At 33.6% G+C, this 14,574-nt stretch overlaps 1 pseudogene; it reads left to right on the top strand.

Annotated features, from left to right (window-relative positions):
- The first annotated feature begins 367 nt into the window (after window positions 1-367).
- On the top strand, window positions 368-10,495 carry LOC120078231 (annotated as a pseudogene).
- Window positions 10,496-14,574: the final 4,079 nt, after the last annotated feature.

The raw sequence follows: 14,574 nt of genomic DNA on the forward strand, positions 1-14,574 counted from the left end.
CTAGGGTATCTATAATACCATAGATATTCTCTCACTTGCCCTAGATTACACTACTCGGAGTCCTAGTCCAACCAGGTGACCCTCGAACACTTTAGCCGAGAGGGTCTTTGTAAATGGATCAAGAAGTTTGTCTTCAGAGGCAATCTTTGTGACGATCACATCTCCTTGGTGTACTATCTCTATGATGAGATGGTACTTTCTTTCAATATGTTTTCCACGTTTGTGACTCCTTGGTTCTTTCGAGTTGGAAACAACACCACTATTGTCACAATATAGTGTCATAGGCAAGTGCATATCTGAAACTACTTCCAAATCAACCAAGAATTTACGTAGCCATATTGCTTCTTTAGCAGCTTCACATGCAGCCATGTATTCCGCTTCCATTGTGGAGTCAGTGATACAACTTTGCTTAATGCTTCTTCAAACTATAGCTTCTCCACTGAGAGTGAAAACTGATCCTGAAGTAGATTTCCTGGAATCTACATCAGTCTGGAAATTAGAATCAATATATCCTATAAGGATCAAATCAAGGATCAAATCCTTAGGTCCATACACAAGCATATAGTCCCTTGTTCTCCTTAGATACTTGAGGATGTTTTTTATAGCAGTCCAATGACCGTGTCCCAGATTGGATTGGAACCAGCTAACGATTCCAACTGCAAAGCATATGTTAGAGCATGTACATAACATTGCATACATTAAACTACCAACTGCAGATGCATATGGAATTCTTGTCATTTCCTCAATATCTTGAGGTGTCTTAGGACACTGTTCCTTTAACAAATGAATTTCATGTCTAAAAGGTAAAATATCTTTTCTGGAATTTTGCATATTATATCTTGACAACATCTTGTTAATATAAGATGCCTGAGATAGTGCTACTGTTCTATTCTTCCGATTTTGAAAGATCTGTATTCTTAGAATGTATTGAGCATCACCTAAATCTTTCATTTGGAATTGTGTTGCTAACCATCTCTTTATGTCAGCAAGGAAACTTGTCTCATTCCCAATGAGCAAGATATGATCAACATAAAGAACTAAGAATGCTACAGTCTTGTTGACTATCTTCTTGTATACACAATGTTCGTCAACATTCTGTTCAAATCCATAAGATTTGATCACAACGTCAAACCTTATATTCCAGGATCTTGATGCTTGTTTTAATCCATAAATGGATCGATTAAGCTTACAGACTTTATGTTCCTGTTCTTTTTCGATGAACCCTTCTAGTTGAGACATAAAAATACTTTCATCAAGATAGCCATTTAGAAAAGCTGTCTTTACATCCATTTGCCATAATATATGGCAATGAAAATAAGTATTCTTATTGATTTTATCATGGCAACAGGAGAAAAAGTTTCTTCATAATCAACTCATTCTCTCTGGATAAAACCTTTTGCCATGAGTCTGGCTTTATAGGTTTGCACCTTGCTAGTTTTGTCTCATTTCCTCTTGTAGATCCATTCGCAACCTATAGGTATAATCTTATGTGGTTGATCTACAAGTTCCTAGATAAAGTACAGTACATAGACTCCATTTCATCGTCCATGGCTTTTATCCACTGTTCCCTGTTAACATCTTCCATTGCCTTTTTAAAAGTTAATGGATCCTATAAACCATCATCCTATATGATGTTTTGAGTTTCTGTTAAACCCATATAGTGTTCAGGTTGTTGAATAATCCTCCCACTACGTCGAGGCATTCTCAACTCTTGGGATGGACATGACGGGACAACAACAGTTGTTGATGGACCATCTTGATCAACACCTCTTGTTGATGTTTCTGTAGCATCTTTAGTCATTTCTTGCAATATTAGTCTACTGTGAGGTGGATGGTTTTTTATATGATCTTCTTCTAAGAATGTAGCGTTTTTCGATACAAATACGTTGTCTTCTTGGGGATCATAAAACAATCCTTCTTTTGTTTCTTTGGGATATCCTACAAAAAGGCATAATTTCGAGCTTGTTTCCAATTTCTTAGGATTTTGTATCAACACATGTGCTAGACAACCCCAGATACAGAAATGACGTAAACTAGTTTTGCATCCTTTCCATAATTCATACAGTGTTTTTGAAACACTTTTTGAAGGAACAACGTTTAGAATAAATATTGCAGTCTGTACTGCATACCCCCAAAAGGATTGAGGTAACTGAGCATAACTCATCATTGATCGGACCATGTCTAACAAGGTTTGATTTCTCCTTTCTGCAACACCATTTTGTTGTGATGTTCCAGGTGTTGTGAGCTGGGATTGAATTCCATGATCTACTAGATAGTTCTGGAATTGTAAATCTATATACTCACCACCTCAATTAGATCGAAGTGTTTTGATTCTTTTACTTAACAAATTTTCTGTCTCAACCTTAAATTCTTTGAACATTTCAAGAGTTTCAGACTTATGACTGATTAAGTAAATGTAGCCATATCTAGAGTAATCATCAATAAAACTGACGAAATATTGATAGCCTCCTCGCGCTTTAATATTCATCGGACCACATTGGTCTAAATGTATAAGTTCGAGAGGCTCTTTGGTACGAAGACCTTTGTCAGAAAAAGATCTTTTTGTCATTTTTCCCTCAAGACATGATTCACATGGAGGTAAAGAACTATCTTCTAACTAATTTAGGTGACCGTTTTTTACCAATCTCTCAATCCTATTGAGATTAATATGACCAAGTCTGAGGTGCCATATATAGATGTTAGGAGAAATTTTCCGTTTCTTATATTGAGTCTTAGCCATTTTAAACATCTTTATATTTAGAATGTCTCTTGCTTTAGTTCGTTTTAATATGTACAAGTTAATTTCGAGTCTTGCAGAACAAATATGAACACCTCTTGAATAAATAAACACTTCATTACATTCAAAAGATATTCTGTACATATTTTCTAGCAGACAGGAAATGGAGATCAAGTTTCTTTTCATCTTAGGTACATAATATACATTCCGAAGTAAGATAAAAGCGTCTCCAAAAAAAATCTTGACATCTCCCACTACCTGAGCTGAAATAACTTTACCCGTTCTCACCTTGAAAGTCATTTTCTATTTAGAAAGTCCTCTCCAAGAACTAGTTTCCTGTAGAAAAGTGCAAACATGATTAGCGACGCCTGAATCCAATATCCAGGTAAGGTGAGTATTTTCCACTAGACATGTTTCAACAACTAGTAAATCGGATTTACCTTGTTTTTCCTTTTCTGCTTTCTTCTCAGCCAAATACTTTGGGCAGTTATGCTTCTAGTACCCATTTTCTTCGCAATAGAAATATTTTCCTTTGGGAGTTTTGTTTTTGTTTTTCTTGGCAATGGTTTTCTTTTTTCCTTTTCCTTTCTTCTTCATTTGTACGAATTTGTCTTTCGAAGAAGAAGGAATAGACTTCTTATTATCAATGGGTTTCGTTCCAGACGTAGACCCTTTATAAAACTTCTTAGGTTTAGAAACAACATTTATTTCTTTTTCCTTCAGTTTCATCATCGACTGATATGTCTGTAACTCATTCAACAGTGTGGTCAGATTATAAGTAATTTTATTCATCATAGCATTAGTTCTAAATGGTAGATAACTCTCCGGGAGAGATTCCAATATCATACTTACTTGACTCGTCTCATCTATCATCGCCCTATGATCCTCAACAATATTAAAATTGACCATCATATCGAGAACATGTTCTCTTACGTTGGTTCCATCTTTCATGCGAGTATCGTAAACATACTTTATGGCTTCATGTCGAACAGAGGATGACGGTTTCCTAAACCATGAAATAGAAATGCTGGAAAGAAAGTGCAATCTCGAGGTGGGATCTTTGGGCAAACCCTCAAACTTTAGCTTTCCTTAGGAAGATTCCTCTTTTTCAAGGTGGAATCTTGTTTCACCACACGTTTTCACGAGGTGAAGGACCTAGTGTTACTACGCCTTGGAGGAATTTTCGCTCTTAAGGCTATTGACTTGAGAGGTTGAAAATCTATCCAAAAGACTATTGGAAAATGACAGGAACGACGAGGAAAAATGTGGTGACTTCAATGGACGGCGAGTTGTATTGAAAAGGAGGTCTTCATTGCCCTATATAGGCCTTAAGACGGTTTGAAAGGGCTAAATTTCATGTTTAAAAGGTTTACCAAGCAAAATGGGATTGAAAAACAGCTCAGAACGAGAAAGTAGCAACTACCCTTGACTTGTTCGAAATCTAAAAAATTAGGGCATGCTAATGTGATCACATCACCAGCCGCATTACCTGGCGTATCGAAGTAGATCCCTCAAGAACAACCAAAAACATGTCAAAACCAACAAAATCGATTCAAAATCAACAAATATCCTTTTGTAATACAAATTAAGGCTTTCCTGACCCATTTAAGAAATTTAAGACTAACTTTAGAGAAAAACGCATGCAAGAATACATTTCTTTCAGGTAAAAATACACAAATAAGAGCTTAAAAACATACATTTCATGGTATGTATCACACTCCAAACTTAAATATTTTCTTGTCCCCAAGAAAATATTATAAAAAATAGTTCCCAAAAGCTCAGAACATACATACTTGAAGTGATAAATGTAAATAATAGCCGCTTTCAGAAAGGGTCTCCAATATAAATACCTGCACATGCTCAACTCCCATAGAATCCTCACAAGAGTTTTGACCCGACCATCGACTCAACTTCCCATAACTATCCACCTAAAAATGCCCTACTCAACCGAGCTCTTGATCCTTAAACCTAGTGAGATCCAAAACATAGCTCAACTTTGCCCAATGACACCTCATGATTTTTATAGACCTTTTGTTACCATCTAGATTGATACGATGAAATTCCTTATGCCATGCTCTTCAATATGAATATTTCTTAATCTAGATGCAATGTTTTCTCTAATTAAATCTAAGTATAAATCTAACAAGATTATGCCTCGGTGCAATCCGAGTGTCAAACTCAAGGATATTCGTTTAAAATGTGTGGTAAGGTTTTTGCTCGATCTTGACACAGTGTTTTGATTATAAAGTAGGCGATGAAAATGCATGTATCTAACTATCTTATTTAATCTAGGTGATGGGATGGATGTGGATATGATGGTAATTTCAATTCAAAATAAAGTAGTGTGCGACGAGAAAAAATGAAATAACAATAGATGAATAGGGTTGAGAAAGATTCACCAACATTTTCCTAAGCAATGCATAAGTTATGTGTTCATGCTAGAAATTCATAATTAACAAACTTCACCTCTCGATTTTTTATGTCATACTACCCTATCTCTAGGATGCATGCGATGAGTTTTGATTATGAAAGACTATCTTTATCTCTAAAGTTACCTATTTCCTTGTTAAATTGGTCCCACAATTGCTTCCTTTCTCAAGATGTTGATTGTTTTGTACTTAGATCAATTTCTTGATTTAATCTTAGCAATTCAATAAGCACATGTTAGAATAATATGAACGCCTACTTATGCATGACTTAGTAAAAAACGTTGACTACTCTCGCTCAACCTATGGATAATTTAGCTATTCATACTTGTGGAAAAAGACAAAGATGTATGAAATATGGAAGGAATTTCATTCATATTAAGAATAGTATTCTTCAATCACTATACTTAATACAAATATAAAGTAACAAAAGATGTAAGAAATAAAAGAGAAGTGAAGAAATCAACCCGTAGTTGACAATCAGTTGCTCCCTAAGGCTCTTAGTGGTAATTGCTTTATGTTGATTGCAATGATCTGGAGGAACTCCCTCTTCTTTTCCAAAAAATTATATGTTAGTTATGGAGGGTTAGGATTGTGCTTTGAAGAACTTCCCCTCTCTCGATGGATGAAGTCGTCTTCAACTTCTTGGATTGGCTAATTTATAGGCGTAAAAAAGTGAAGGTCATCGCCTCTTTTTAATGATGTCAGAGATTCATTGGCTGTGCAATGAACCTATCACATTAGCTACCAACTAGCTTTGTTGACTTGACTTCCACCACCCATGCATTTGTCGTTTTCTGTTTGTCGTGTTTTGCTTCATCGTGCGGTAGTATGCATTGCAAAGTTGGTGTTGAACTGATGCGTTTTCGACTGCAGCTTGCTTTGCTTTCTTTTTCATTCATCCTGCATCCAAAAATGACATATATCATACTTTTTCAAGAATTGTTAGCTTTGTAATCTCATGATCACAAAGTATAATTATTTGTTGGATTCTTTGTCAAGCCGACGCATCAGCTAGACCTCTCAAAGCACTTCCTAATTCAAGTTTATTAGATTCACGTTATCACACCCCCAAATTTAAAACAATGTTTGTCTTCAAGCATATATTTAAAGTCTCAATAAATATGTCAACTCACTCTGACGCATCAGCTAGACCTCTCAAAATGCTTCCTAATTCAAGATTTATTAGATTCACTTTTTTCTTAGCTTTATTTTCCTAACTATGGAAATATTTGTAGACCTTAGATGCGACAAGCTTATTCTTCAAAAATCCCTTACTCATTTCTAAGGCTATCTAATATTTCTTTTTCAGACATGGGCTTATGATTTAAAGTTGACAAATGTTTCTCCTTGATATTTTCTCTTTCTCTCTCTCTCTTTTTTATGTGCTGATCTAGGTATCTCACCTTCATTTTGGCTTGCCCCCACGGGTTTCATGTGGACATCCAACTACGAGCAAGATGCCCTTCTCAGACTTAACTCATGCCCTTGCAAATTTCTTTTTAATATAGGCAACAAAGTTGCGATCTTTTCTATATTGATCATGATTCCCACCTTCGTTTTGACTTGCCCCACGGGTGTCATGCGGACATCCAACTACGAGCAAGTTTCAATCTCAACGCTATTTTTTTATTATTATTTTTATGAAATATAAGGAGAAAAATTTTTGAACGTATTAAGCTCAAACCTTTCCCCCCAAATTTAGAAGGTAGCAAGGTTCTCATTGTTAAAAATTGAATTATGTGATTGCTCTAGAAATATTTTGCAAAAGTGGTTTGAGATAAAGCTTGCATGTATACTAATTGCGAGAAATATTTCCTAAGGTAACATCCTAAGGCTAAGTACTAAACACTTATCGTAACAAATCAAGTATTGGCTAGCACAAGTATCATCATTGAGATTATTGGCAAAACACATCAAAACAAAGAGAAATATCAACAAATCAGTAAACATAAACAAAGGACAGACGCAATGGAAAGATACATGGTCAATGAGCAACTTATCAATTCATTCAATTCGATTAATATATAAAGTAATTTGAGAATATAAAACATTGAATGAAAATTAAAAAAAAAAAAAAAAAAAAAATTACACATAAACACCCCCAAATTTAGTTTCCTCTTGCATTGTTGCTATCATAAGGCGGGGGGAGGAAAGACTTCTTCTTCAGGGAACCGTAGTGGTTGTTGAAGATGTAATGGGATAGTAGGGCCAGTGACAGCTGAGCACACTTCTTGGATGTGTTGCAAGGTGAAGCAAAATTGCTCATGTTGTCGACACGTCTGATGCTAAATGAAGTTCCTCGTTAGAATTTGTTGGTAGTGAATTTGTTGAGTTTGATGTTGAACAAATTCTAAGAGCTCGGGTTTCCATTATGCGAGCTTTGGAAATTAGGAAGAAGCTTTGGGTAGTACAGTTGTATGGCCATCTGATAAAATGATTATTGGTATGTTATTTTCTAAGCTTATTTATCTACATTTATTAAAATATTTATTATATTTATTTAATATTCACTATTGTTGGTGTATACAAAATCGTACATTGATATAGATTTTATAAATTTATGTAGGGGAATGACATGATACCTTATCAGAGGAAAAGAGAACCAATGATGACAGCTCAACTACATATTTTTGAACACTTGGTAAATTTTCAACACTTTGTATTTTGAGGGCTAGCTTATGTTGTTGGTGTGATCACTAAATACTTTATCTAGCTTGTATCATTTAGGTACAACTTTATTTTAGAAAATTATTGAATATTTTGTTTTGTAATATTAATAGATTATGAATGGAAGTTATTAGTATTTATTATGTTATGAAGTATATTATGTGTGTATATTTTAACTAAAATTGAGTACTTGAGCTAAATTTTATCAAAATCTAATTAATTACATTAGAAGAAATTCGAGCTTTAATGTCCGTTGAAAAAATTGAAATCGGATGTATAATGTCGGTTTTTTTTTTAAAAAAAACGAATCTTTAATGTCCGTTGAAAAATTGAAGATGGGCTTTAATGTCGGTTTAAAATCGACATTAAAGGTGTAATGTTTTTTTTCTTATTTTATTAAATAATATATCCCTAAATCGCTCTTGTGCTCCTTCTCTTGCCCAAACCCTTCTCTGTCACACCGTCACGAAACCTTACCTCGCCCAATCCCTAAACCTTTCCCTCGCCATCCATCGATCGTTATCAGCTTTCTTCCCTTGCCGTCCGGTGTAATGTTTAACAGAACCTGATCCCAGCCCCTGTTCGATCGTACGTGGCGGTCGGAATCCGCCGCCTCTTCAACTTACACTCCCCTCTCTTCACTCTCGTCATCGAAGAGACCACCAGCATATCCCCAAATCAAATCTTTGAAGCTGCCGAGATCTACCTGTCCACAAAAATCACCTCCGACACCCACCGCCTCTGCATGGTTTTTTCCTGCTCATTGATCAGTCAAGGAAATTCTTCTGAGTTATTAGGTGAAGCTATGAGCTCTTGCACGATAGAGTTTTCTGGAAGCTTTAATAAATCGTAGCGAAGCTCGGGTTCTTTGATAGCTTCAAATTGTAGAAAGGAAAGCATAGATTTCAATGATATCAATTAAGTTACTGTGTCTCCACAGAATCAATACTGAGTACGGACTATCCATCTTCCCGTGTTTCATCTATGAAAGTTGTAAATGAGAGAGGTGGTGATGGAAGGCGGTCAGCTGCAACATTTCTTGACCCTGAGTCTGATTATACATATAATGAAGAGTATAGTCAGGATGGGCCAGAAACATTGCGAATGAGAAGAGAACCACTAAGAAAAGGAAAGAGAGGATCTTGTTATCGATGCTGCAAGGGGAACCGGTTTACTGAAAAGAAGGTCTGCATCGTGTGTGATGCCAAGTATTGTAGCAACTGTGTGCTTAGAGCTATGGGTTCAATGCCTGAAGGTCGCAAATGTGTTACTTGCATAGGTTCCTATTGATGAGTCTAGGCGAGGAAATTTGGGAAAATGTTCCAGAATGCTTAAGAGATTGCTGAATGAGTTGGAGATTTGACAGGTTATGAAGGCTGAGAAGTGTTGTGAGGCGAATCAGCTACCACCAGAGTATGTTTGTGTGAATAGGGAACCTTTATCTTTTGAGGAGCTTACAATGCTATAGACCTGCCCCAACCCACCAAAGAAGCTAAAACCAGGAAATTATTGGTATGACAAAGTTTCTGGTCTGTGGGGAAAGGTGAATCTTGTTACCTTGAGTTTTCCTCATTTTCTTTTATTTTCAAGACGTAATTCTTGGTTATGCAATTAAACTTTCTAATCTATTTGACAGGAAGGAGAGAAACCTTCAAAGATAATTACTCCTCATCTTAACATCGGTGGCCTATTAAGGCAGATGCTAGCAATGGAAATACAAAGATTTTTATAAATGGCGGAAAAATTACAAAAGTAGAGCTCTGGATGTTGCAGGTAAATTATGTACCTGTAACCTTTGTCTCTAGCATAAACTTCTAAAGTTAAAAGGGAATATTTGATCGTTGTAGTTGGCTGGAGTTCAATGCACTGGTAATCCACACTTTTGGGTCAATGAGGATGGATCGTACCAAAGGGAGGGTCAGAAGAACACCAAAGGGTACATATGGGGGAAGGTACTATCTTGTGCAAATAGATATTTAATTTTGATTTTAGCTTACATATATAGCTATAACTGGTCATATACTTGTTTTTAACTTCTTGATTACATTTTAGGCTGGAACGAAGCTTGTCAGTGCTTTGTTATCACTACCGATTCCTTCTAAATCTTCAACTTGTTCTGAGGAACCAAACAACAACCTTGTTTATAGAACTTTTCCTGACTACCTTGCTCTTCAAAAGCTCCTTTTAGTTGGTTATGATGGATCTGGGACAAGTACTATATTCAAGCAGGTAGTCTCTAATTGGTCAATTGAGTATATGGTGCATCGTACCAATATCACTAGATTGTCTTTGGATAGTTCCATTGGTGGTTATATTATGAGAAATGGTGCTCCATTTATTTTATCTTTGAGATAATGTGTGTACTCTATAGATTTCTTTAGTAATCTCAATTTTGTCTGTATTGCACTTCTTGATTGCAAATCTTTAGTAGTCCAATCAAGTTGGCAATCTCATTTTCTAAATGCTTTTGCAGGCCAAAATTCTATATAAGGATACACCTTTCTCTAAAGATGAACGTGAAATTATTAAGTTGAAGATCCAGAGCAATGTGTACGGATATCTTGGTATAATTCTTGAAGGCCGTGAGTAATTTGAGGAGGACAATTTGGCTGAAATAAGGAAAAAACTATCTGAGAAGTTGACCCTGCTGGTAGGAGTATGATTCTTGCCTCAATATCTATTCAAGGCATTAGACAAAGTTACTATTCATGTGCTTGCTAGTTACCTTGAACAGCAATTTTGGATAATGACTTAGGCTTTTTAGATTTAGCATTCAATTGTCCGTCAAATGCACAATTAGTGTTGAACAGTGAGCTTATATAAGGAAAAATTCTTATGTCTTTTGGGTCTCAGCATTGGGGTGGGCATGGGTGCCCTTTGGATCAGTGGGAGTGGGCCCTCAGTACTTGGTTATCAGGACAAAAAACTAATCACCTTGAGCTTGGAGCCAAGGATATATAGTGCCCTTTATTTTTTTATATAGTGCTAGCTTTAATTTAATAAATGGACGTAAACTTATGTTGAATTTATCTTCTTTTTTTTTTCCTTTTTGTAGTTCAATACAAAAGATGCATATACGCAAGGAGAGATCGACGTAATTCGGACCCAATGGGCATGAATGTAAATTTATCTAACCATGATCTTTGTGAATGGAATTAGTACTAATATGATATTTGTGAATGAGAGAAATGATGGCTTGGTGTAAGTATTCTATGAAAGTCTGGTTCTGGTATTGTAATTCTTGTTTGTGGATATATTCATAGGTGGAAGACATGATCTGTTTATTATTGGAAGCTGTATTCATGGTATTGTGATTCTTGTTTATTCATGGAATTAGTACTAATTGATTTGTGAATGAGAGAAATGATGGCTTTGGTGTAAGCTATATTCTATGAAAGTCTGGTTCTGGTATTGTGATTCTTGTTTGTGGATAAATTCATAGGTGGAAGACATGATCTATTTATTATTAGAAGCTGTATTCATGGTATTGTGATTCTGGTATTGTATTCTTTTTATTCATGGAATTAGTACTAATTGATATTTGTGATGAGAGAAATGATGGCTTTGGTGTAAGCTTATTCTATGAAAGTCTGGTTCTGGTATTGTGATTCTTGTTTTATAGATAATTCATAGGTGGAAAGACATGATCTGTTTATTATTGGAAGCTGTATTCATGGTATTGTGATTCTTGTTTATTCATGGAATTAGTACTAATTGATATTTGTGAATGAGAGAAATGATGGCTTTGGTGTAAGCTATATTCTATGAAAGTCTGGTTCTGGTAGTATTGTGATTCTTGTTTGTGGATAAATTCATAGGTGGAAGACATGATCTATTTATTATTAGAAGCTGTATTCATGGTATTGTGATTCTGGTATTATGATTCTTGTTTATTCATGGAATTAGTACTAATTGATATTTGTGAATGAGAGCAATGATGGCTTTGGTGTAAGTTGTATTCTATAAAAGTCTGGTTCTAGTATTGTTTTGCAAATTTTGGTGGATAAATTCCTAGGTGGAAGACAAATATTGATGAGTATATATAATGGATTGGAAATATTGATTATTGTTTGTTGATAAATTCATAGGTGGAAGACAAATATTGATAGACTCGCCATGCACTTTTTTTTATACTTTTTAATATAAAACAATAATGGATATTTCCTGACCCAACACGAGACATATAATGTCGTTTTTAACTTATTTGACAAAAAAAAAATGGATTCGGCACTGGAATTTAAAAAAAAGGACAGATTCCGGCTTCGATGTCGGTTAAGAATTAAAAAAAATAGGCTTTAATGTCAGTTGCAACCGACATTAAAGACCTTTAATCACTAAAGACCTTTAATGTTGGTTGCAAGACCTTCAATGTTTAATGTCGGTTGCAACCGACATTGAAGGCTGCAATATTGGTGTTATTGAAGGTCTTTAATGTCGGTTTAAAACTGACATTAAAGGAAACGACATTAAAGGCCTTTAATAACACTATCTTTAATGTCGGTTGCCAACCGATATTAAAGCCCGAATTTCTTCTAGTGTTAAAAAATTATTTTTGAAAAAAAAAAAGTTACCTCTTTTATAACCATGAGTTAAAGCTATAGAAAGATTTATATAGCAAAAAAGAAATGCTATTAAAAGGTTATAGTAATAATTATATTAATTGGAAATGATTAATTAACATTATTATAGCATACAATTACAACTATAAATATTATATCACAGCGTTGGAAAAAAGCTATTATTTGTTAAAGATAGCACATTATTTTAGCTTTACAAACATATTATAGCTTTAATAAAAAAAATGCTATCAAATATTTTTATAGCATCATATATAAGTTGTATCTTCATACTTTATAATAGCATCTAATATAGCTCTACAAAAACACTATAAAAAGTCCCAAACTTTTAATAACATGGGTTGTTAAAACTTTCGAAAAATGCTATAAGGTCTTTTATAGCTTTTTTCATTAGCTATCGTATCCTTTATTTCTTGTAGTGTTAAAGAAAGCATTCTTAAAACTTAGGTGTTCAACATAAAACATACTTGAAACCATTGAAATAAAAATTCATCAATCACATGTATTGAAATCACATTAAGCACAACATTCATAAAACTTTTGTCACTCATTGTCTTTTGTTAGCTTCCAAGGGGTTATAGGCTTTCCTTATTTCTGTTTGACCTGTCAAGTACGTAAATAACCTTTGACATTTTATATATATATATTTGACATTTTATAACTATCGTTGATGTGCATATCTTTATAGACTATACAATAACTGAAAATAACAGTCATAAATTTTAAATTTGACGTTTTTTAAATGTCATGAAATCTCATTTTATTATAGTGTTTGGGTAAATTTCTTTATTTAATTTTCTTTTGAAAACATTGAATTTTACTTGTAACATGTTCAAAATAAATATATCTCATATACACAATTTCACAGTTTCATTCATTCAAAATAAAATATATAACACTATTGACCGTTTTCTCAAAAAAAATAATAATAAACACTGTTATGTTTAAAAAACTAAAAACTGAAAATTAAAATAGATACTTTTAAACATTAAATAGATCATTTTTTCAAAATTAGTATAGTTTAATTGGCATAGTACTAGACTTCGAATTAGATGTTTGATTCTCCTATCCCACATATTACCTATATATATATAATTGTTTTGAATGTTCCAAAATAGAATTTCAAAGTCAATTTTTACACAATACATAATGATCAATGAAAAAGAGAGGTTGGTGTAGTTGTAGCATAGTCAAAGATAGATGTAATAAAGATGCCTTGATATTAATTCTTGGGCTATCCACCATTCTTTAATGCCATCAACAAGTTATATTCTTTCCATTAAATTCTACTTCGAACTTTATTATTATTATTATTATTATTATTATTATTCAATATTTTAATATGCTTTTTGATGGGAATAATTTAGTTTACTAAATCAACTTTTTAAAAGACTTTAAATATATTGTTTTTTAAAGAAAAAGTATATATATATAATTTTTACAATAGGTGGGATGAAGGATGGAAACCTCCGACTTCGAAGCTATCATACACACACTTGATGTTAGTTGAACTATGCTCATTTTGACAAAATAAATGAATTGATTTTTAAAATTACGTTTCGCTCATAAACTTTTAAAATATCAAAATGAGGACTCATCTCAACTAATTAAATTTTCAAAACTTCCATCTTCAAAGCTAGGAGCATGTTCATCAATTTAGAATCGTAATTAAGTAGATAAAGATATCAATTACCATCTCAAAGATTAATATTTTGATACCTATGCCTTAAAAGTTAGGACATGTGTCAAGATTTTTTTCTCTTTTTTGGTCCTTTAATTAATAATTACAGTCTTTAGAATGTTTATAAGTGAGATCATATTTGTTTTTATGGTATGTAGATGCTTCAATGTTAACGATCCTCGAGAATTTTGAAAATCTAGATATCCAAATGTCTAAGAATATTATTGAAGAATATTTATGTTTTTTTCTGTAGGAATTATACACATTGGGAATTTAATAATAGTACTACTTGGAAATAAAAGAGAATCGTATTCGTCTTGATGGATCGATTCTCCATTTTAATAAACTCATCGTTTGTTCCAATAATGCCATAACTTATTGTTAATTAGTTGTACATATAAATTCAAAATTTCTGTTTAAAAAATGGTAAAATTAATATTTCATCCAAGGTAAACTTATATATAGGTTAAATTACAAAGTTAT

The sequence above is a fragment of the Benincasa hispida genome, chromosome 1 (assembly GCF_009727055.1).
Source record: "Benincasa hispida cultivar B227 chromosome 1, ASM972705v1, whole genome shotgun sequence".
NCBI classification, from domain to species: Eukaryota; Viridiplantae; Streptophyta; class Magnoliopsida; order Cucurbitales; family Cucurbitaceae; genus Benincasa; species Benincasa hispida.